Raw genomic sequence first — 26,743 nt, forward strand, 5'->3', positions numbered from 1 at the left:
ATTAGGTTGATGAAGTGATGAAGGACTAAGGACATGTATCTGGAATGAATTACAGAACCATTCACAATAATACTTAGTGAAATTCAGTAAAAAGAGAGATTGTAAGTTTTTTGGGGAGAAAGTTAACAGTTATTCTTTCCAAATCACAGAGGTTAGGGGAATGGCACCCCCATGATGTGGAAAATTTAAGTAAAAATTTTTGGCACTCCCTTTGTGACAGAGAAAAAAGTTTGAATTTTTATTTTTCTTTTATGGGGTGTTTACAGTTCTTTATTGTAAAATTTGGGTTGATATACAATACTATAGCTATATTTTATACCTTTCTGAATTTCTAAACTTTCCTGTGTTATCTGCTGGCCTTCACATGTCATCTACAGCTTCCACGAAATTCCCCCCAAATTCCAGTATAATTTCTTTTGCTGACATATCAAAACTGCGATGGGGAAAGTCGTGATATGGAAGGGATAACTGTACTTTTAAAATGGTTTGTTGGCCTCCTGGGTACCCATGCATTTTTTCACTTTGTGAACAGAAAAAGAGAGAGTCAGAGTGACCTACAGCTCTATGTAGGATGCTGACACAATGGATATTGGCTCATTCTACTTTGTGGAAGTCATCCAATTAAGGCAAGGACAAATGCAGGTAGGACTCTTGGTAAGGAAAAATAAACCACATATATAATAAGGGAATGAACTACTTACATGCACATAGAATGAAAGATATTCAAGGGGTGAACAGTGGATAAGAAAATACCTTATCATTTCCCAAAAAAAGGGTGACACTCAAATCCATAAATCTAAGTAAAGTACATATGAACCTTACTGATAGGTTTTGAGAAATAATTTGTGTTTATGGGTGCCAAGCAAATATAATATACTCACAATCATCTAATTGAATAATATCCAATTAAGTACTACTATCTCTTTATGCTCATACCAGACATTTTCATTAGACACATGATAAACATATATTACATAAGAATTGCTTGCTAGGCATGATTCATTCCAAAAGAGAAACAGTTAACTAGTAAACTTCAGCTCATGTACTGAATTGATAAGGTGAAAATGTGATGCACTGTCTTTTATATATGACTAAGAAGTTACTGACACACTCTTGACAGAATATCACTTTCAAGTTGTTTTTTCCCTAGTAGGAGTGATAGATTTGTGTTGAGCAGTTCATACAATTTACTTGTATCCCTTACCTCAATTTGAGGTGAGATCTCTAGAATGATGCCACAGAAGTCTGTGCATTAATTCCTCTTTGGGTCCCATCTTGGATGAACATGTAAGCATTATCACATTTTTGGATAACATGAGTCTAAAAGGCAGAGCTAATAAGTTGGATGATGGAATTATAATTCAAAAACTTCTCAAAAGGCTAAGACGATAGGGTGCAACTCACAAGATCCAATTCAGTAAATATTTTTAAAGTACCTAATATGTACTGGGTAATATATTAGTTGCTAGGGATACAAAGACAAAAACAAAATAGTACCTGCTTTTGAGGAGTTTATTCTAGTGGGGATGAAGGGGTATTAGACCAGGCAGTGATAAATATTGTGCTGCACTGAGGTTCAAAGAATTAATTCACTATTTCAGAATGGGGGTTCATATGTTTAACACCAGATAGATTTTGTTGCCTAGAAACTCAACATGTCAACAGTGTGACATCAACTAAAAATACAAATGCAATCTTATAATGTATAAGAATGGTGTCCAGATCAATGTTTCTTGAACTTTTTTGAGTGGCTTGGACCCCCATTGGCAGTCTGATGAAGTCTATGAACTTAAAGGCATAAAATGAAATACACAAGATTACAGAAGAAATGAATATTGAAATACAGTTATCCAAGTACTAAGGGCATCTAGGTGGCACAGTGGATAGAGTGCTAGACCTGAAATCAGTAAAGTGAATTAGAGAAAGAAATGTCAAACCACTCCTGTACCTTTGCCAAGAAAACCCCAAATAGGGTCATGAAGAGTCGGACACAATTTAAATGACTAACAACAACAAAATTCAAGTATTGAAAAACAAAAATTTTTTTAAAGTACAAGGAACCCAATTTAAGAAACTCTGATCTAAAAAGAACAATTTACACAATAAATACCCTAAAGAGAAACAACTTTGATACACAGGTACTGTGATCAACACAATGGAACTAACCACTGTTCTAAAGAATTCATATATAAAAAAGGGGGGGCAGCTAGGTGGCACAGTGGATAAAGCACTGGCCCTGGATTCAGGAGGACCTGAGTTCAGGTCCGGACTCAGATACTTGACACTTAACTAACTGTGTGACTCTGGGCAAGTCACTTAACCCCAATTGCCTCACCAAAAAAAAAAAAAAAAAAGAATTCATAATAAAACATGCCAAAAAACTTCAAATAAATAAGTGTTGAATGCAAAGTGCAAATTAAGGCATACATACACACACAAAGGTGTATAATCAAAGAAAATTAGCCATGTTAAATATAAACTATAACAATTGTAATGAGTTTTGATTTTCTTGCTTACTCAATGGGTTGGGGTAGGGAAGGTAGGAAAGGGAGAATTTGGAATTAAAATAAGATTGAAGTTTTTAAGAAGTCCCCATCTAGATCAAATGACATTACAGTTCTCTGTACCCTATTCTTTTCAGATTATATCTAGAATATTTTGTCCAATTCTAGTTACAACATTTTAGGGAATTCATTGACAAACTGTAGTGTGTGCAGAAAAGAGCAGCTGGACTAGCAAATGCCTTGGGAACTATACCCTATGAGGACTGATTAAAAGAACAGGAGATATTTAACCCCTGGATATAACTTAGTTCAAAAGCAGGAATCAAAGTTGTATGAAAAGAAAATGACTGGTTTTCCAAAATAGTGAGTTCCTCACCTTTAGAATGACTTAAGAAGATTCAAGATAATGACCTAATAGGGATGCTGCAGGAGAGATTCCCAGACTGTGTAGAAAGTTGAACTAGATAATTTCCAAGGTTCCTCCAAGTTCAGATTCTGTAATTTTATGATTCAGCGACATGACATGAATCTCCCAATGACATCTGGTTAAAGTACAGAGAGTGGTCTGCTACTATGTGTGGTTCCATAGCCTTTCCTTATTAATGGAGGAAATTGCTTATTAGTCTTAATATATAGGTAAGGTGTTTTTTGTTTTATTATGAATGCTAGCCCCTGGGAAGGTCTAATGACATTTGAAGATGAATCAGAATCGTGTATACAATAAAGTGAGTGGATCAAGCAGCTGGTATAGGAAAAGGCACCCATTGTTTATTGATTCCAGGTTATCTGTTATTTTAGCTCTAAAAATAAGCTAGGAGACAGGGAGGAATCTGGTAGTCAAGTCTTAAGGAAGAGAATGTACAGATTTGACCTGAAATAAAAAAATTCAATTAAGAGGTTCCAGGGGAGAAAGAAACAAGAGGCTTCAGATCATAGGAAAATGGATGTTTATGATATTGAATATGTGGTACCAGGCCAGACAGACCTTAGGGAAGAAAAATTCTGATGTTACCACTTAGAGGGCATGGGTCATCGCAAGTAACTAACCAATGTGTTTCAACAAAACAATGAAAAATGAAAAAAAAATCAAAGCATTCATGTGCTTTTAATCAAATATAGACAACAGCAAGTCAGACAAGGATGGATTATTCTTGGGGGAGAGGAGGCCAGGAAATACACGAGACAGATCTTGGTAGGGAAATGAACTAATTTGGGCATATATTCCACATAGGTAGCTTTAGAGGCAGAGACAGATGATTTAACTTCTCTCTATCTCAGTTTTCTTATCTGTAAAATAAAGGGATTAGACCATAGAGTCTCTAAGGTTCCTTCCAGCCATAATATTCTATGATTTTATATGGTCAGAGTTATTGAAATCTCTGGATAATCCAGGGTAAGGAAGGATACTAAAAGTTGCCAGGAGAAATATCAATGTGACAAGAGGAATACAGTTCTGGTGGATTCAAACCTAGAATCTTAGCAGGAGAATAAACTTTGAAAGGAATGAGACATCTTACAATTTTGCTAAACTGAAAGTATATTAGGTATGCAACCAAGATTTCAACCTGCAATCTAGTTAAGATTGAGCTAACCATAATGGAAAAAAATGAGGAAGATTGGGGGTTTAGAGAGAATGAGTTGGAAAGGAATTAAGGAGGAATAGTGAGGTGGCACAGAACATGGAGTACTGGGTTTGGAGTCAGAAAGACTCACCTTCCTGAGTTCAAATCTGGCAAGAAATCTAACCCTATTTGCCTCCATTTCCTCATCTGTAAAATGAGCTAGAGAAGGAAATGGCAAACCTTTCTATTATCTTTTCCAAGAAAACGCCAAATGAGGTGACAAAGAGCTGAATATGAACAACAACAATAACAAGGAGAAATGACCAATTAGAAAAGAAGAAGCTAAGTTTCATAAGTTTCATAAGCCCACTAATATGGGCTGCAATGGACTGATTAGAACTCTTTAATATTTTAGAACTTCTCCTTGTGTTTGTTTACACCTGTATTTTCCCTGCTGTATTTTAAAGTAACTATTCTAGCCCACCACGTCAGCCCATGTGGGTTTTTTTTTTTTTTAAGCGCAGTGCAGAGTCCTAACTCTCAAATCAAAGACTATATGTTCTAAACCTAGCTCTGTCACCTACAGCACCATGGGCAAATCACTTTACATCTCTAGGTCTTGTTTTTCTCTCAGAATATGTGATATGATTACCCTTGAACTTCTTAATAGAAAAGTTATATGTGTTATTTCTAAACTATCAGGTATTGAAGGAATTCAAGTTCATAGATCAAAGATGAGTGCCACAAGAAATCCATAAAGGATATTGGCATCCAAGTTCTAGGGCTGGATGCTGAAGAAAAGAGTGGGGTATTAGGGTACAAGTGGTCCAAGGCATTCTACTTGCGGACTGAATTTTCCATGTAAAGGACATTGGCAAATCCAGGGATGAAATCTATGATGAGACCTTAGTAACAACCTAGTTAAATGGCCCATAAAATTGTAAGTAGTATAAATAAAATAAAAAGGAATCATCACCATCATCATCTTCTTCTTCTTCTTCTTCTTCTTCTTCTTCTTCTTCTTCTTCATCTTCGTGAGGCAATTGGGGTTAAGTGACTTGCCCAGGGTCACACAGCTAGTAAGTGTCAAGTGTCTGAGGCCAGATCTGAACTCAGGTCCTCCTGACTCCAGGACTGGTGTTCTATCCACTATGCTACCTAGCTGCCCCTGGAAGCTTCATTTTAAAAATTAATCTAGACAGAAATGAATAGAGGTAAAGGACTTTAAACTGTATTGGTTAAGGCTAAATGTACATACATATATTCACATACACAAATTATACTCAGTAAGGAAGAATCAGAGGCAAATTAATGAGGATTTCTGTTTGTAGTTCTGTTGCAAAGGATAACGTATCCCAACTGTTTGTTAGCATAAAGTCAGACCCTATACTTTGAAAAATGCTGCGTCATAATAGAAGGCTAAATGATTTATAAAATTTAAGTATAAATGGGTTCTTCATTCAAAACTTGCTAAGTAAGTTTACATTTTCTTTGTGATAGCTATAGCATATAAATGAGGAACTACTTGCAGAAATTCACCCATAAGGATGTAGGCACCACTATCTCCAATCATCCAGAGAGACCCTGATGATGGTTTAGAGACCAGTTAAAACCAAGAGCTGCCTTTCTAAGTCATGAACACCAAGTCACCCAAGGCTGCATGTCTCACAAGCCTCTCCTAATTGGCTCAATGCTTTGCTTGCCCTACTTTGAGTAGTAGAGAACTTGTTTGCAGCACTCCCAGCTTTTTTGGAAAGGGTGTTGACACTCCTGCTATTTTTTTTTTTGATTGGCCCTAAATGAATCTCTCCTACTTAAGCTAGCTTTCCTCATCTAGGCATGGCATGTACATGCATATATTCAAATGAAAGTGTTCATTTTGTTCTATGAGATAATGGATCTTCATGAGAATTTGATGTCACAAGAGCAGGAGCATTTAAGCTCATGGTTTTAAATGATAAGCTTTAGGAACTGTCATGCTAAAATGATCACTAACATTTCAGCAGAAGAGTTTCCTACTTCTGAGAGGGGCATGGAATATTTTATGACTCTTTATAGACAAAAGCTGCATATGCTGATTTGTATGGGAGGGAAAAAAGCATATGACTGAAAAACTTTGCATAATAACAATGCTTTGCATTTATGCAGTGCTAATCCAGGAAGAAACTCAAATCCTTTAATAAAAAAGGAAACACCATGAAAAAAGTTCAATTATGAAATTTCAGCAATACAGCCTATCAGATACAGTCAGTATTTTTTAAAGCACCTTCTATGGGACAGTCTCTATGGTAAATACTGAGGATACAAAGACATATTCCAACAGTTCTGGATCTCAAAGAGATTATATACTAACAAGGGACAAATATATATGAATATAAATATGTCCCAAAAGAAATTCGAGATAATTTGAGAATGGGGGTGTGGGTGGCATTAGCAGATGGGAGAGTGAGAAGAGACTTCATGTTGAAGGGGGCATTTGGATTGAGTTGCTAAGGAAATAAAAGATTGTTAGAGGCCATTAGATGATCTAATAGAGAGAGTGCTGGACTTGAAGACCTGATTTAAATCCCATCCCAGACACTTGCTAGATGTGCGACCCTCAGCGAGTCAATTTTCCTTCCTGACTCTGAATACAAAGTTGTAAAATGATGATATAATAATAATACCTCCATTACAGGATTGTCATGAGGATCAACTAGATGATAGATATATTATAAAGCACTTATAAACCCTAAAGTTCTGTATAAATGCTAGCCACTATTGTAAGAAGTGGAGAAGAGGAGAGATTGTGTGCATTCTAGGCATGGGGAAATGCTGGTGCAAAGGCATGGTGATGGCATATATAAATATATATACATACATACACACACACATATATACATACATATATATACATATACATACACACACACACAAATACACAGAACTTAATTTAGTTGACTTATTAGTCTGGATGATTTCAATCTCTCTTTTCTGTCTCCCAAGGAAATGAGAAGAACCTTGATAATTCAGGTTAGACAAAAGGAAGCCAGGTAGTGAAGTGGACTTGGAATCGGAATGACCTGAATTTCAATCCTGCCTCAGACTAGTAATGGCAAACCATTTAACCTCTGTCTATCTCAATTTCTTCATATGTAAAAGAGGGACATTATAATAACACTTACATCATGTGGCTGTTGTGACAAGCAAATGAAATAATGGGTAAAAATTTTTGCAAACTTTAGAGCTTTACAGATGCTAGTTAACATAGATTTGCAAAACTTAAAGCATTAGATATCATTATTAGCAAAGCGGAAGGAGATCCACCATATCCAGCCCTATGGAGACCATTGAGTTAGGTCTTAATTAACTCTTGAATCAACAATAAAATCTTCAGATACAGAATCTATAGCTCTTAAGTGACAGGCTTTAAATCACAGACTTTTACAGTTAGAAGAGGCCTTAGCACTTGTTTAAACTAACATGTTATTATGAAGGAATTACTGTTACAACATTTTCAGCAAATGGTCATCCAATTTCTGCATGGATACTTTTCAATAATAAGAATCTACTGCTTCCTTAGATGGCTCATCCCACTTTATTGGAATTTTTTCTCATCATCTGATTTTTTCTCATCATCATTTCATCATCTGAAATCTATGTCATTGTTCCCTAATAGTTTCAGTCATATTATTTCTTTCCTCTGTAACTTAGTGCAATAATCTAATCTCCCCACCATTGGACAACCCTTAACACTTAGGATCATAGATCATAGATGTAGAGTTGAAGGGAACTTCATCTAATATAACCTTCTAATTTGGCAGATAAGGAAATTTATTCCTAGAGAAGAAAAAGTGACTTTCCCACAGATAAATGACAAAATTAAAACTTGTACCCAGATCATTTTCCTCCATGTGCTACTTTCTTATGATGCTTGGATATAGCTAGCATGTCCCACCCTTTCTCCATGCTAAATATCCCTAGTTTTTTATGAATCAGTTCTCCCATGTAGCTAATATTAAAATTCTGCACTTACCAATTTAATGAGTACCTAAATTTATTCTAATTATAGTCCATCATTTCAAATATTTATAAGTTGCACTTCTTCCTAATGAATTGATATGAATGTATATATAACACAAAACATTGCCTTACAGTAATGAGATAGATGCTTTATGAAGAATGATAATACTTAAGCAGCCAACTGGATTTTTCCTTCTGAGTTTCCATGATGAGAAGCCAAACAGTTTTCCAATGATGTTATCAATGCCTAAAACAACTTAGTATTTCTCTCTTGTAAAAGCCTTCAGAGTCTATTTACAATCCCACAAGATATTCAGTCTGATTGTTGTAGAGTCACATGTTCTTTCCCCCAGTTTGATCTTCCATCTGATTCAACAGACTTGGCTTGTGGGTAACTTTTTTTTTTTTTTGCTTATGAGTCAAATCCACCCTCAAAGTAAGAATCTTTGCCATCAATGAGGATGTCCTTAAGAATGTGCCAGCAGCTACAAAGGCAAATTGAAAAGTATTTCTATGAATTTTTTGAATGATGACAGAATCGCTAAAATAAACATATAGTAACACAGAGTCTACTTTGAAGGGGACATTAATTTTGTTCCAAAAGTTGTCATATGTTTGTTTAGAAATAAAACACACTTCCTCATAAAATGCCCTACAGATATAATATACACAAGTATACATGCTTGAATTTTTGGGTTTGTTTTGTAATCATACACCTTAGTTCATAGTCTTCCAAAAGAAAAACTTATTCAAAAATCACAAATGTAATGTTATGGGTAATAAAACCTACCATACAACAATTTGTGTTTCAAATTTGAGCAGGGATGGTAGTACTTACAAATACAAATAAGGAAGGCACATTTTAAATACATTAATCATTTATAGTATTTCACTCCATAGAGGGTGAGATCATAAAAATGAACTTTTATATACAAGTGGGAAGGCACCCATGAGACAAGGAGAAATTCCCATGTTATGATTACTGGTCATTCCAAAGTTTGCTTGAAAACATGTAGGCCAATCTTCCTAGTCCCACAACCATGCTTTGTACCCACAGATATGGAGGAAGCAATTTGCCTGTTATTCTTTTTAGATATGCCTCTCACCCCTCAATAACCCCTAAACCATCCCCAGTATGCCAAAGGGTGTAGAAGAAATTCTGATGTAGCCCATGACTGTTTCATAATATATTGCAGTGTTATTATATTTGTAGGTTCCTTTCATAATAACCTTGCAAACTGGATATTATAGGTATTATTGTCTTTATTTTACAAATGAGGAAATTAAGTTATGGGGAAGTTAACTAGTGAACTAGTAAGGAATTTAAATTCAGGTCTTCTTTCTCTAAGGTCAATGCTCTCTCTACCACACCAAGCTACTTTTGTGACTGCAAGAATTGAGAAAGTGGTAGTAGAACAACATAGGTAAACTCAATGAAGAATGAATACAATGCAGTATTTCAGTGTTTAATAAACCCAAGAACATAAATTCTTTGGGATTGGGGGACTGGATAGAGAATCTATTCAACAAAATCTTTTGGTAAAGCTATGAAGAGTTTGTTAGAAATTGTTCACAACATATGTAATTAAAAAGTCCCATCATTTAAAAAAAATAGAGAAAGAAAGAAAATGGCAGGAGGCATCTTTTGTGGTGATGGGAGAGAAAGGGACAATGGAGATGATAAAAGATAAATTGGGCAATTTTGAGCACATAAAAGTTACAAGATTTTTACATTAACAAATTCATGTCATTAAAAAAGAGGGGACTCCTTAAATTAGGGGGTGTTGAGATCTTTGCATTAATTTTGTTTGTTTTTGTCTAGACTAGTAATTTCACCTGTACAGTGATTTTCTGGAGAGTAAACTCTGTCAATAAAGATGAGCACCTGTTCTACAATTCAAGATTCCTACCACCTCAAAACCTAGTCTTCTAACCTGATGTGCATTTTTTGTGTCTGGGGGTAGGCAATGAGGGTTAAGTGATTGTGCCCAGGGTCACACAGCTAGTAAGTGTCAAGTGTCTGAGGCTGGATTTGAATTCCGGTCCTCCTGAATCCAAGGCTTTATCCAGTGTTTTATCCACTGTGCCACCTAGCTGCCCCCTGCATTTTTTCTTAATGACACCACTGATCTCCCATATACTGACAGACAAAAATCTCTACCATCTTTGACTCCTTTCCCTTTATCCAGGACTCCTATATAATTGGTAATAAAAATTAATCATAGATCTTGAAAATCACCTAGTCCAATCCCCTCATTTTACAAATGAAGACTGAGGCCCAGAGTAGTTGAAATAGGACTCAGGTCACCTAGAGAGTAAGTATCAGAGGAGATTGGAACCCAAGCCCTCTGACTCCAGAGCCAGGGTTCTCTCCCATGGACCTTGTTGCCTCTTAAACTAGTTCTCTGATAAGGAGAATACTCCTGCAATATTCCCTCACATCCAAAATTGTGTTTGGCCCTATGTGCCTTAGTTTCTCTCTCTCTTTTTTCTTTTCCTATTATAAGAGTTAAAGCTAAACACATTTTAAGATGATTTTTTTTTCCTTATCGGAATCTACTTTAAGTGAGGATGACTTGGTATCTTCCACTGAAAAGAATTATTGTCCAAAAGGAAAGGCTTCTTGTCTTGCTATATTGAATGTTTCTAATTAAGACCCCTCTGATTAAAAACAATGCAATGTGTCCTCAGAGCCAAGATAAAATATCCGTATGAGAGGAAGTGGAGAAATGACAGGTGCTATTGAATTTAGGGGCCCACATCAGTCTCTGTGGATTATTTTCTTAATAAACCCCCTAAAGGATTCGGCTGAGCATTCATGCACAAGGAAATAAGTCAGCATGTCTTCACACCCACTCAGCTAGTATTCTTAAACAATGGTAAGAAGCCCATAAGGTTTTTCTGTTTGTTTACTTGTATTTGTTGAGCTTTTAAAATACTTATAGCACATCCTTGTCAACAAAAGGGGGAAGGGCTTTAGCTACTCTGTTGTGGATGAGGATAGAAAAATGACAAATCCAAGTTTTCCATTTTTCCCCCACAGTTCAAAGTCCATGATAGAGCTAGGGTGAGAACTGACTTGACCTCTGGCTAAGTTAGGAAAAAAAGGATGAGGAAATCTAAGTCAGCCTTTAAGATGAGAAGTCAGCATGGGAGAAATGGATGTAAAAGGTGAAATTCTCCAGCCTATCTCTCTGTTTGTTCTTTCCACCTTGGCCTTGAAAATTAAATATAGTCTGACTCTACCTGTAGAATCTGAAAATGAAATTGGTTTCTTTCTCCTGCTTTGTGTATCTTCAACAGCTGATGGTTTAGCTGATGATGAATGAGGTTAAAGAAATTACAGCCAGCATTTTTTTCTGTGAGGTCTGCTTTGCAGGCAGTGCTTTTTAGTCATTATTTGGGCCAGAGAAGTCACAAGGAGCTAATCTGTATGGTAAAAACACATTATCTTTGTGACTCCTGGAGGTCACTGCCAAGGCAGAGAGTTATATCAACTGAAATGGACTTGAAAGTTGAACTGCTAGTCCTCAAATCACATTAAAAAATTGGGTTTTACCCAATAGTCTTTGTTCAAAAACTATCTTTGGGAAGAATTTGGTGTATGTCAATTTTAAATATCCAGAATGTTTAAAAAATCACAGATCACAGGATCAGGGATTTATAGCTGAAAGGAACTTTAGGCTTCATCTAACCTCCTCATTTTACAAATGATGACAGTGAGGTCCACAGAGGTTGAATGACTTGCCCAAAGTCAATGAACTAATAAGTATCAGAGCCAGGATTCAAATAGGGCTACTCTTATGCCATTGCCATTGTAAGATTAACTTAATGTTTTAGGAATACTTTGTTAGCCCCTCAAAATAATTGAAACTTCAAGGTGTTAACAAGAGGAGGTATAAGCCTATGGTTATGGTGACTCTACATTGAAGATTTTCCAACATGGTCTGATTTTTCAATGTTTTGTTTCCATTTACCCTATAAACCATCAAAGTACCCACAATATTTCAAACCTGGTCAAATAGTAATTTATGAAATCAAGTAGGTAAGCATTAAAATAAATGAGAAATCATAAGATTTAGAGAGACACAAATAATAAAGACTTAAGCCTAAAAGGGACTATATCAAAAAGCTATGAAAATGAACTTGTACCAGTCTAAATTATGTTCATCCATTGTGGTGAGTGTAGCATATATACATGGATTATGTGAGCCAGTGGTAGAGACATCTCTACATATAAAGTCTGTTAACACAGTGCTTCCTACCTAGGTGGCCTTGGGAAAGTGACTAAAATTTCATCATATGTAAAATAAGAGATAGACAAGTTAATTTCTAGTCTCTTCCAGACCTAAACATCACAATCCTTTGAACATGATGTTTAATTTGAAGAGAAAAAATGGTTATTTTTGGACAGTTTTTGCTTAGAATTTGCTTAGAATCCTAAGAGAAGGAAATAAATTTTAAATAGGAAGAAAGAAGTACTACATGAATTTATGAAGTAAATTTTTCGAGGGCATAGAGAAATGTTTCTATCATACAAGTTTGCCAAAATGTTTGTGACATGTTTCCTTTTTTGTTTTTTAAATCACCCACTTAGGTCTAGGAAAAAAAAAATTGCTTGGTCTGCAATAGGTCCCATTCACATTTAACAATACTATCTATCTCTTTGCTCTACTGGTTATTGAATGCTTCCTCTACAATTCTGTATCATTTACTATGAGGAACATCTGCTTGATTAGGGCAAACAGACTAACTCAATCTCTCTGGAATCCTACAAATGGACCTCAGCGTGACAGGACTCGTTGCTATTGTCACTGTTAGATAACTGAACAACGGAGCTGTATAATCACTCCAGCCACCTAGCCTTGACTCTACGTGTTTTCCTTGGCTGTCTCCCATTCCAGGAACTTTCCCCCTATTCACCTGTTCTTCCTGACTTCCCTGGTTTCAAGTCTCAGCTGATTAAAATCCCACCTTCTACAATAAGCCTTTTCTAGTCTGCCTTAATCTCAGCACCTTGCCTTTAAGATTATCTCCAATTTATCTTGTATATATCTTGTTTATAATGTTGTCCTCCTCCTTTTGATGGTGAGCTCCTTGACATCAGATTGTTTCTGCTTTTTCTGTGTCCCCCGAACTTAGCACAGTGTATGTGACATAATAGCCCATAATAAATGCTAGTTAACTGACAATGGATCAAACCATTGTGGTATGTTGCTATGTGTGTGGGCATATAGGCATGTGTGTACACAGTTAAAGAGTTACCTAGCACAGATTCTTTTGAAAATAGAACCAAGTAAAGATAATCTATTAAATTATTTTTTTTACTGCCCAAACTGGTTTCCTATTCTTCTTTAGGCATGAGTCAGCACTTTCCCCCTTCTCCATATTAGAGATGGATGATCTTAGAAAAACATGGAAAGACTTGCATGAAATAATGAAGAGTGAAATGAGCAGAACCAAGAGGACGTTGGATATATTAACAGCAATATTGTTTTAAAGAATAACTGAGCATATAAATCATTTTGACAATTATAAATACCCAAAGTACATGTCCTATACAGAACATATGAAGAAAGACACTATGTGCATCCAGAGAAAGAACCGATAAATAGAAGCATGTATAAAATGGCTTTACATACATTTGTGTCTAATGGTAGCCATCTCTAAGGCAGAGGCAGGGCAAGGAGGGAAAAGGAAAAAAAAAAGGGGGGGAAACCCAATTTATATGATAACTTTTATTATATATTTAAAAGGAATAGAAATATACTTAACAGATTTGCAGTTCCATGAGCAATCATCTTTTTTACTATACTATGTTATAGAAATGCTTGTTTTATTCCATAAATTAAGAAAAAAATTTTTTTAAAACAAATGTCATCTTGTATCTTCTGAATCCAATGGAAACTGAAATATTTTAGTTATTTAAAGAAGAGGAATCAGAAGATGACATAATCACTAAAGATTAATGAAGGACATTAAGGTAATATGAAAGAAATATATGGCACTTCATGTTAAAAAGCAAGTATTGTGTAGTAAAAAGAATTCTAGTTTATGAGTCCAGAGACCAGCATTCTAGGTCTAATATTACATTATACATGTGTATGCATATTTCTAATTATATATATTTTAAATTATATATTTCTGATCATATAGATTATTTCCTTAAAAACTTTGGGCCAGAGTTTCCTCATCTTTAAAATGAAGTGGTTGGTATAGATCTAATTCAATTTAACAACTACTTATTAAGGTCCTATTTTTAGGTCCTAGGAATACGAAGACAAAACACAAGAAGTCATAAGATAATATGATCAATAACTTTAGGCAGGAAAGGTCCAAAGAAGTCACAGAAGTTATCTAACAGTGAATGAGAGCAACCAGTCCTGCCATGCTAAAGTCCATTTGTAGTTTTCCAGAGACATTGGGTTAGTCCATTTGCCCTAAAAATTGCAGATGTTCCTTATAGTAAATGATATAGAATCGAAGAGGGAACATTCAATACCAGAAGAGAAAAGGGCTAGATAATATTGGTAAATGTGAATGGTACCTATGGACATTTTGCAGACCAAGCAAAATTTTCAGCTTAGTGTGTGATTTTTAAAAATCTCATTATTTTATATATTAGGAAATTGATGACAAGTGTACCCAAAGGTCATAGAATCTGAAAGGGGCAGAGGTAGCCTGTGCCTCCATCAAAAAAATCAACTCTTTGAAGGCAAAAAGTAGTTTCATTTTTTAATAACCCCAGTACTTAGCACATATTAGGTCCTTAATTAATTGATTGAGGTGGTATTCAAACTCAGGTGTTCTGTACTCTGTCATAAAGGGGATTATATAGGACTAAGATCATCTTCAACCCCCTCATTTTGGCGAAAGGAAATTAAGTTTTCTTCTTTTTTTGGCATTGAATAGGTTGGCACCAACTATGTTGCTTTGGGCATATCATTTTACCTCATTTCTTAAATCTGATAAATGAAGGGGTCAGACTAATTGATCTCAAAGGTCCCTACCTGCTTTAAATATGTAATCATGTAAACTCCTTCCTAAATAGCACTGTGTGATTCTATCTTTTGCCATGCTAGGAATCCTCAGCATTTAACCCAGTGCCTGGCACATAATAGGTTCTTAACAAATACTTATTGCCTAATGTACTAAATTTCATTTCTAAGAATCCTGGAAAATTTATCTCCACCCCCCTGCCCACCTCCTTAAAGGAATGCTTTTATGCCCAAGACCCATCTTCAGCTCCCATTCATTTTTAAACTTGCTGTAGAAGGGTTCACTGTGGAAAGTTCCATTAACATGCAAATGGAACAAGAACTTGTTCAGCAGAGAGGGGGAGGGCATCCTTCCTGCTCTCTCTAGGATTCTGTGGATTAGCACCCCAGGACCAACTCTGAGTTGCTGTTGGACTTTTTTTCCCCAGTAGGCACTGAGACATTTGTACTTTGTTGGCAGACCCAGAGCCCACGTGCAGGTTAGGGGTGAGCAAAATGAATGTAGAGCAGAGTTTTCTTCCTTCTCCTGAAGCTAACTGGCCCAGCCTGGGATGAGACTTGTAATTTTGGCCTCATTAGTACCAACTGAGTTAAACAGCCCACACGCAAACTCAATAGAGCCATAAGAGCCATAAGCACCACCTCCAAGGTGTTAAAAGCAACACAAAAGGAACAAATTAAAGTTTGCTGAATGTGAAAAGCCCCAACTGTTAGTGACAGAATTGCATTTTAAAATTTCCAGTGAGGGATGCAGAATGGAGGGGAAAATCTATTAAGAAGTACGTGATAGCTTCCTTTTACAATGCCCCTTTTCAATGCCGATTTTAATTTACATTTTATAAATTATACAATATTTTATGAGGTAAGTGAAGTCATTTAATATTCCATAGTCTGACACCGTATTTTTGGCAGCTTATAGTTTTGAACATATAATTTCACATTCCCTGATTCAGTAATAAGCTTTCCAAAGGTGAGACCTGCAGAAATGTTGAAATGAGTTATTCCATCTCCCTGTCAAATTTTTTTTAAAAAAGTAATTTCCACATTAAGCACTTGTTCATATATATAGAATCACAAGGGTGTTGCCCACTGCAGAAATCTAAAGTTAGTTAACATTTGATCAGGATTGTCTATTTTAATCAATAAAGAAATATTAAAAGCAACTATTCAGGTAGAGATTTAAATAAACTTGCTATTTGCAATATATTAATATTTTAATTAATTTTTAAATTAATAATTTGCAATATATTAATAATGATAACATATCAATAATAGCTAACATTTATATAGTACTTTGTGTGAGGCACTTTGCTGAGTTTTTCATTTAAAATCTCATTTGATCCTCACAACAACCTTGGGAATTAGGTACTATTATTTATTTATTTTTTGCAGGGCAATGAGGGTTAAGTGACTTTCCCAGGGTCACACAGCTAGTAAGTGTCATGTGTCTGAGGCTAGATATGAACTCAGGTCCTCCTGAATCCGGGGACAGTGCTTTATCCACTGTGCCACCTAGCTGGATCGGAAGTAGGTACTATTATTAACTCTATTTCACAGGTGAGGAAACTGAAGCAAAAAGAGGTTAAGTGACATGACCAGGGTCATACAAGTAGGAAATGCTTACCAAAGGGGACAAAGTAACCTTTTGATTTGACCTGATACTTTGTGAAAGAAAGCAAACAATACCTACCCAGCTTTTTGATATCTTAAAGTTTAAAAGGGCCAACCCTGATGTGAATGTGCTGATAATAATATATCATCTCAAGAATTTCATGAAGCATTTCAGCCATGACTTTCAGTTCAAACCATTAGTATAGAGGATTTCCCATGTCAGTTCCCATGAAACTAAGAAAAGCCTAGATGCATGCCTAGGAACTGATGTTTTTACCTATAAATATTATATATATATACACACACATATATATGTATACACACACACACACACACACACACACACACATATATATATATGCAAGTTATTTCTGGCACTGGTTTTAGAATACTGTAATGGCATGAGTTCTTAATGCATGAGTTCGTAATAATCTGTGTGTGTGTGTGTGTGTGTGTGTGTGTGTGTGTAAGTGTGTGTGTGTGAAATAGACTTTAATAATCTGGTGATGCTTAAGCACCCTTTCTCAGAATGTCTTTGTATGCATAAAACAAAATATGTAGGATTACAAAGAAAACCAATTTCATGAAAATAAAGATGTGCTTCCCAACTCCCATTGTAAGTTCATAAGCTACATGAAATCTATCCAAGAAGTCCTTAAACACTATGGGCTCAAAATAAAGAATGCCTGCTAGCAAGTATTTCCAATTACAGTAAGAGATGTCATGAAGTTCCAAAGCACAACAAAATTTAATTGATGTTAAAATAAGTATATTCCACACATCTTGAAACACTACTCAGATGCTTTAACAGCATGGAGATGACTCCCGAAAGTTCTAAAAATGGAACATCAGTCCTGGCAAGTTCTAAAATATTAGAAATGCTTCAAAGAGGCAGCTAGGTGTCGCAGTGGATAAAGCACCAGCTCTGGATTCAGGAGGACCCAAGTTCAAATTTGACCTCAGATACTTGACAGTTACTAGCTGTGTGACCCTGGGAAAGTCACTTAACTCTCATTGATCCACAAAAAAAAAAATGCTTCAAGTAGGGTTCCAGCACTGGACTAAGTTGGCTGTACAAATGACCAGGCTAGCAAATGATAGAAAAGATCAGCAGCAGCAGGATAGCTTGCTTCTACATAATGAATTCACTGACTATGGCAATCTGTGAAACAAAGAAAAAAAATACAAAATGACCCTCATTCCTTTTTGCCCTCCACAGAGATGGTAGTACAATGTTAGAAAAGGGTTACAATCACACAATTTTTAGGTTTATAATAAATGTCAGCCTAATTATAGATACCATAAATGTGAGATCTTTGTCTAAAGACCAAACAATTAATATACGATTGGAAGAACTAAACTATATCTCTATTGGTATTACTGTTTTAAATGAAACAATAATTATATAGCTAAATGGAAGATTGATCACCATTTCTCTTCGCAGAAGCAAATAAACTCAGAAGAATTGGCCCCATCTCATACCCAAAGGCAGCAAGAAACATTATTTCATGGGGCACTTAATTATCTCATCTTTTAGTGTTCAAGATGATTATAAACAAAAAGACCATGATGAAGGCAATTACTACTTATGAATCAACATTTGTTGTACAGGATGAAAAGGCAAATAATTTTTTTGAAGAACTTAACAAGATCCTGCAAGCAAAATCAACATATACTTATTGCTTTCAATGTGAAATTGGGTATAGGGGAGGATGCTGAAAAGTGTATTGGAAAATATGACAGCTTTCAAAAACAGAAGTCAAAGCCTTCTAGACTTCAAGATTTTTGATGGCCTTGGGTCTATTTGTATGAATATGTTCTTTCCAAAGAGAGTGAGCATGTGCCAGACAATGTAAGCTCCAATAATATCACAAAAAATGAAACCGACTATAACTTGAGTGGAAATGACTAGTTACAATATAGAAACTATGTTAGAATCAGTTGTTTGTTTATACTGACTCAGAGTAAGAGACAAAATCAAAAGCAGTCTGGAAAAAAGGCTAAAGATAAGAAGTCACTTTGCATTAACTGTAAGAGCTTCAAACTAAGCTACCCAAATGAAGTGTCAATGCCTAAACAATGGGGAATAATTTTTTAAAACCTACGAAGTTATTGACCTCAACTATTGTCATTTTTTTCTAAAAGCTTCATTAATATAAAGTTGTTTCCACAATGAGGATGCCAAACAATCCAAAAACTACTGTAACCAGCACATACATTTTTCCCTTTGGGGGGAAAAAAAGAAAAGGCTGAGTGATATTTTGTCAGGTATTTGCAAACCAAATTTTTATTCATTATAATTTGAACTAAGTGACTTTTAAGGTCCAATCCAACTATGAAATTCTGTAACTCCTTATCAAGTAGAGAGACATGGCAAACAAGGTTATCACTAGTTTTGAATAAAACTAAATACTAAAATGTTACAAAATGATAATTCAAGATTACAAGTAATATAAGCTTTCAAAATAGTGGAAAAGTGATAGAACTAAAAACAAATCTACTAAAAATTTGACCTATGACCCAAATGAGCCATCACATCATCTCAAGAGTATTTATAGATGGAACTGGTAGAACAATAATGCGATAAAATGTAATAAATATGTCAATACTTCTATGGCAACGTATTTTCAACAACACTAACAAAATGAAACACCACATTTGAACATGTCTCTTATGGAATGCACTTACAAGGAAGCTGAAATTTCATATAGAAAGATGAATTCAAGAAAAAAATAATGGACCAAACAAATTACATGCCGAAGAAATCTATTTTGCAGGTGACATCATCTAAAAATGATTTTATAAAATATCTCTGGGAAGGGAAGATCCCAGGGGTGTGGTTGAACCAGCTCATAGCTAGCAAGGGCTAGTTGTTAAATTTTCAATGTGAGCATTTATACCATGGAAACTGGCAAACACTACCGATAAGGGCTATTTTTATTGTTTTGATTGTTCAGACTTCAAAAGGTTATAGAGAAAATGGGTAATAATGTAGATTAAACTTAAAAGTGTGCCTGCTTTTTCTGGGAGCCGGTTATTAAACATTTACTAGCACACCACTGGGTAGATCGCAAAAGAAGAAAAGATCAATGATGACATTACTACCCAAAAGCAGCAATCAGGGAATATCAATAACTACTAACCCATATGCCAAACTTTTCCTCTTTATGAAACCTTTATGAGAATGATAAACACATGTATCAAGGGTATCCTTGATGAAAATGCAAGGAGGGAACAATCAGGCTTTTGCAAGTGAGCGTCTGCAGCAGTCCACATCTTTGCAGCCACATAATTGACTGAACAACACAGATAATATAAGATCCTGCTGTGCTGATGTTTTGTTGATTACAAAAAAGACATTTGACTTGGTATTTCAAAGTAGTCTTAAAGGTCTCCTGTAAGAAGGAAACTATCATGAATATGTTAAGAGAATATATAATTCTTTTATAAATGTAACCACAGAGATAACATTACTAAATGTCCCTGTAATTATTAATATTAAGCAAGACACGAAGTGGGGAGATGTAAATTCACCAAAGGTATTTATCAGTGTTGCGGAAAATAATCTGAGCATGCTCCAGCAGAAAGACAAATCCCCTAGAGATGGTGAGACCTTACATGTCCTCCTGATGGCAGATGACTTTGTGCTGCCTGCATTGAGCCCCCAAATATTATAGGGCCTCTACAATGTGATTTTTGGTTAATACTAATATTAACATTTACATTTACATAGTGCTTTAAGGTTTCCAAATCGCTTTCTATGTTTTGATCCTTACAGCAACTCTGAGAACTATGTAATACAGATACTCCACTTGTGTAGAGGGAGGATACTAAGGGTCAAAGAAGTTAAGTGATTTGGTCAGGGTCACAACAGTTCTTAAGTGTCAGAGAAGGATTTGAACATAGGTTTCTCTTGACTCTCAGGCCAGTACTCTTTTCATTATACCACACTATAGCTACTCAAAAGAATAGAGATTACTCAAAAGAGATCGACCTAATTATCTATACTGGGGTAGGAGTGAGTAAACAAATGAAAAATACCTATTTTAGTGACTACCATATACAGTTGTATAGTCAGTATATTGAGTTAGTACCAGCAGGTAAATAGAGATATACCTAGATAGATGATAGATAGATGATATAGACAGATAGATGATAGATAGATAAATAGATAGACAAACATAGATGATAGAGTCAGAATAGATAAATACACTTACAGATGATAGATAGATACACATTCAGACAGATAGATGATAAATAGAAAGACATAGGCAGATGGATGATATAGATAGAGAACTTCAAAATCATTTGTGAGACATGAGAGATATTGGCAAAGGACTGACCGCCATGGCATGCCCCCATCAAAAAGGGCACTGAAATAAAGAAAGCAGAATTGTAGTAACTCAAAAGAAACATGAGACAAACAAATTTAAAGAAAACTAGACTCTAAATGTTCATATGGACTATTTGTGCCTGACCTGATAGAGCCTGCCAAGCTCATATCAGTCTGATCAGCCATAGTTGGACACATTGACCTTGATTCCAACATAGAAATGTTGTTTTGGTCCTCTTTAAGCATGAAGGACAACAACCAGCTGGAGATAGATGAATGGATGGATGAATGGGTGGGTGGGTAGATAAATATATAGATGATAGATAGATACATAGATACATACATACATAGATGTTAGATAAAGACATAGGGACATAGTGATGGTGACATAGTCATTCACGTATTTATCTCCTAGACTCTGCTGATGCAAAATACACTACTATTAAGCCCATACTCAGAAGATATTAAAAAAAAAAAAGAGGAAAAGGACAAATATACACATATTTATAGTAGTTCTTTTTGTTATAGCAAAGAATTGGCAAAAAGGAAGGGGTGCCCATCAACTGATAAATGGCTAAACCAATTATGACACATAAATGTGAAGGAATATCATTTCACTATAAGAAATGTGCTGGATGTGTGGTTTTATAAAAACCACATAGATTTGTTTGAATTGATAGAGAGAAAAGAAAGCAACTCCTGAACATTGTAAGGAGAATTAAGTTTGGAATACTTGAATAATTATAATGATAATAGTAATAATAACAACAATCATTTATATAGTGTCCCAAAACTCATAATGCAATTGCAAGCTTTACTACCTTAAAGACTATTTTGGGATATACTATATAGGATTGCCAAGCACTTTACATGTATTATCTCATTTGATCCTTATACAACAGACCTGGCAAGTAGAGGGTGAGTCCTGCTTTTTTGTTTTTTAAAGAGGATGGAAGGTATTGGAAGTGAGAGAGGGAGCAGTGGTAATGTCACAATAAAAAGGAGGGAAAAGAAAGAGGTTCATTGAAGTACTTTTTTAAGGCACAGGAGGAAGCCCAACATAATAGAGTTCACTGTTTTGTGGGTAATTCTTTTTGGTTTTACTTTGTATTTAAAAATACTCATTTTATTTATTGTTTAGGTTCAAAATCTTTCTAAAATTTAAAAATTTGTGATTTGAAATATGTCTTCCTTTTTCTAGAATTGCTTGTTTTAAATGATATGGCATTGGGTTCATAGGATTTTGAAACACATTCTATAGGATGAAGCCACAGTTTTAACCCATTAGATATTCATGTCTACCCTTGCTAGCCAATAGGTTTTCCATGAGTTTTAAATCAAATTACTTCTTGACATATTGAAAGTTAGCTCCATCTTGACATATTGAAAGTTAGCTCCATTTCTAAGCCTTTCATGATGTATGATATGATGCAAGGTCATACTTCAGCATTCCCTTTTTTCCCTTTTTTCTTTTTTTCTTTTTTTTTTTTGACAGGGCAAAGAGAGTTAAGTGACTTGCCCAGAGTCATATAGCTGGTAAGCAAGTATCAAGTGTCTGAAGCCGGATTTGAACTCAGGTCCTCCTGAATCCAGGGTCGGTGCTTTATCCACTGTGCCATCTAATTTCTGCAATTCTACATTAATGTTGATTTTCAATATATCAAGATATTTACTTGAATTCATCATTTTAATAATAGTGGAAAAGTCTTCCAAGTCTTAAAAGAAGGGGAAAACATTTTAAGGGGTTTACATTTTACATAGTCTGTACATATTCTCAGTATTTATATTAAGTGTTTACTTAATCTATGCATCAACATTCTCATGAAGTTAATGGGAGAACATGCACAAGAAGACATGGACAGGTTACGATCTTCACTAAGTGAATGACAATGATTATGAGATCACAGATCTATCTGTGCAACAGGTGACAGACATCAACTTTAGCTTCCTCTCATATCAAATAAGAGTTTGGGGCTAGATGTTCTATCATCAGAGATGTGGGCATCAGGAGAGCAGTGTGCTGCATATTTTATCAGATACTAAAGTTGGTAGTTTTTATTAGCTCTCTTTTCTTTCTTGCAAAGGAGGGTTGAGTGATCTCTTTTTATAATGACTATGGTAAAATAACAAATCATACTAATAAAATTTATTTATTTGCATATATTCATATATACATAACAGACAGTAAAAGGGATATACTAAGAAAAAATTTTAAAAAGCACAGCTGAATCAAGAACAACCTTGTGAAAGACTTTCAAGATTTGCGTCTAGAATTATACTACAAAGAGTGACCAAAGCTTTGGACTAAAAATCAAAAGACTCAAGTTCTAGTCCCAGTTTTGTAACCTTAAAACTAGTTATTTTTACCAAAGATGGGGTACAGTGTATAGTAAGCTGGGCCTGGAGTCAGTAAGATCTGAGTTCAAATCCTGCCTCAGAAAGTTATTAACCATGTGGTCCTGGGCAAATCAATTAATCACTGTCTGCCTCAGTTTCCTCAGCTGTAAAGAGGGGATAGTAATAGTGCCTACTGTCTAGAATTGTGAGGATCAACTGAGATAATTATAAAGCATTTAGCACAGAGCCTGGTGGATAGTAGGTGCTTAATAAATGTATGTTCCCTTCTTTTCTCTCCAGGGCTTAGTTTCCTCATCCATAAAATTAGGGATTTGGTGGATAATATTTCTAGCTCTTCTTTCCAGCTTTTCCAAAGTCTTTTGTTCTTCTATCAATATCTGAAGCTGAGGTTACACTCTTCTCCTCCTCCACCGACCATTTGAGTCAGACCTCTGATTTTATTGGTGTGTGGAACTCTCTCTCTCAGTGCTCACTGGCATCTTGTTGGAAGCTTATACTCTTGGACAGTTGGTCTGAGTGAAGTAAAAGTTTTAGATACTTGTCCAGGGTCACATAATATAGCTACATGTTAGAAGCAATATTCTGAACCTCGGTCTTCCTGACTTCAGGATTAGCTAACTACCATGCCATGCTGCCTCAAAAAAGGGAGGGGGGCAAGTATTAGGCACCAAACAGGAAAAATCCAGGGGCAGAAGAAAGGTTAACAAACCACTACAATCTGTTCTTCTAAGCGAAAGATATGAGTTGCCAGGCTTGCATTGGATACATGTCTGATTTCCCTTTGACATCATGTTAGGATTAGAGACCAAAGACATAGCTGATCTACTTCTATGGGGGAGGGTCTTTCAAAGATATCATTCTTTCCTTTCTGACTTTTTAGATATTAGTTTCATCCCAGCTTCAACCTCCTCTTCCCCTAGTTTGAGCTACAATCTTCCAAATGTCGAGTTAGATGAAAATGCTGCCCTGCCCCACTCCACTTCTAACCTAACCCCTCCATCAGATCAGCAGGGCCTGAGACTGAGTATGAGGGAGGAGGCAGAGGTGAAACAAAAAATATAGAGGCACAAAGAGAGAGTAGGGCACTTCCTTGCTTAATGAATATTTATTGCAAACTGCTGCTTATTACCTCTCAAAGATTTTTTTAATATACTTCTCATGTCTTTCATCTGTTTCATGTTACGGTTTATCTAACTGTGAAAATTGCACGCGTCAGGTAAATGTTGATTTACATGCAAATTGTCTTTACTAAACTTGCCTTTAAGTGAAATAAGATTTGGAAATTATTTTTCTCATTAATTTGTGCTTTCAAAAATGCAAATAATCGAATTCATTTGTAAATAGAAAACAGTTTGTTGGGGGTTGCTTTGCCATTTACCCCCTTCCTTGTGCTTTACATACATGTCTATGTTTATTGAAGTCAAAAAGAAGAGTTATCACTCTTGCTATTTTGGGTTTGGGTTTATTTGGTTTTTTTGGTAAAGGATATTATAACTTAAAGGAATTTTTTAAAGGTATCCACCATAAAACTGAAGCTAAAGAGAATCAGTCAATTTGCTAATTGTACTAATGAAAACAATTGGGAAAAAATGCTATGACACAATTTGGGGGGGGGGGAACCTATGATTTTATCTATGTAAAGTGAAAGAATCGAAGAGGCTAGGATAACAAATGGTTAATTGTAGGAATTGAGTGAACCATACTGACTCAAGCTTGTGACTCAATTCTGGAACTAGCTTAGTTTCTATTGAATTATGAGTTTAGTGCAATTTCTGTCTTGTGAGAAAATTTTATTCAATTGTGGGAATTGGGAGAAAACCTTATTGTATTGTTTGAACCTAGGCCTGCATGGCTGGGAAACTGGACCACCTCTATTTGCTGTTTATAGACCCTTAAGTAAGGACCTAGGTTAACTGACCAGAAACCCAGTCAGATCCAAAAATTGATTCATGGAGTTTTCTCACAACTGTACATCACAAGCAACCCATAGGTCTTATCTGAACATTGGCCCCACACTGATCAATCACTTATTGTTTTCATGTTCCTTTGATTGTTTACAGAGACTTTGGGGAGTGGGACATCTCATTTTCTGATTCAGGGAATTGCACCTCCTCACTTACCCCCTCCCAATTTAGAAAATCCCTACTCTTTCTTCCAATTGGCAGTCAGATTACCTAATCTATCCTGGTTAAGTGTTTCCTTTTAATTAACTGGCTTTGTTTGGTTGTTTTTAATGTACAGTAGTCTGCCTTTCCCTATGTTTGTGGTTCAGGGCTGAACTGAGGAGGTCTGGTCCTAGTTTGTTAGTCAATGGGCATGCATTGTTTAATAAATCAATATGTTCAAAAGATCGAGCTTTTGTTTTCCTTGATCATTTCATCTTTCACCTACCACATAGAGAGCTCTTGGTGAGAAACTTCCAATTGATATTGGCACCTTCTCAATTTATGGCTTAAAATTATTCCTTGGGGAGGGGGAGTGAAGAGGAAGAGACATTGTGAGGTCATGTGACTTGCTCAGATTGGCACAGTGAGTCCATGTTAGAGGCATAACTTGAACCCAACTCTTCCTGATCTCTTCAGAAGTCATAACTCATGTAGAATATAGAACACGACTCAGATGGAATGTAATGATCAATGCTGGTTCCAGATGACTGATGTTGAAACTCACTTTCTTCCTCTTGGTATAGGAAGGTGTTAGACTACAGATAAAGACAGAATGGCATTCTCTGAGTCAGTCTTTTTGCTTCTTTGATTTGTTTCTCTCTTTATAAGAAGGTGACTTCAGAGTGGGGAAACTGGGAATTGAATGTGATATAATTAACAAAGTGCCTAAATAACATTCCAGAAAAACCTTTTCTTTTTAAAAGCAGCATATGGAACGTGCCTCTAGAGAACTACATGGTTCTTCAGAAACAGGCCCAAAGAAAAGGAACCAGCTATCTTTTGAAAGACCTAAAATGGTAACATAACAGCAATATATAAGGTCATAGAGAAATATAAGGTATGATACTAGCAATCTTTAACAACTAGTCATACCAGTATATTCAACAAATGGCACATAGGCATATCCTGAATCACATTTCATAATAATGTTATTCCTAATTTTATTTTCAGTTCCATATTTTCTCACTCTCTCCATTCCCTCCCCAACCATTGAGACATAAAATACTCATTATATGCATATACAATCATGCAAAATATATTTCTGCATTAGCCATGTTCCAAGAAAAAGAAAGAAAAGCAAAAGAAAATGCTTCAATCAATGTCGTTAATACAATGTGACCAAACCCTTTTATAGTGTAGCAAAACACTGTTTATGGGGACATGAAAGGGCTTTGTTGCCATTCCATCCTATTGTATGAAATGACTTGAT

Source organism: Dromiciops gliroides, chromosome 3, assembly GCF_019393635.1.
Source record: "Dromiciops gliroides isolate mDroGli1 chromosome 3, mDroGli1.pri, whole genome shotgun sequence".
NCBI classification, from domain to species: Eukaryota; Metazoa; Chordata; class Mammalia; order Microbiotheria; family Microbiotheriidae; genus Dromiciops; species Dromiciops gliroides.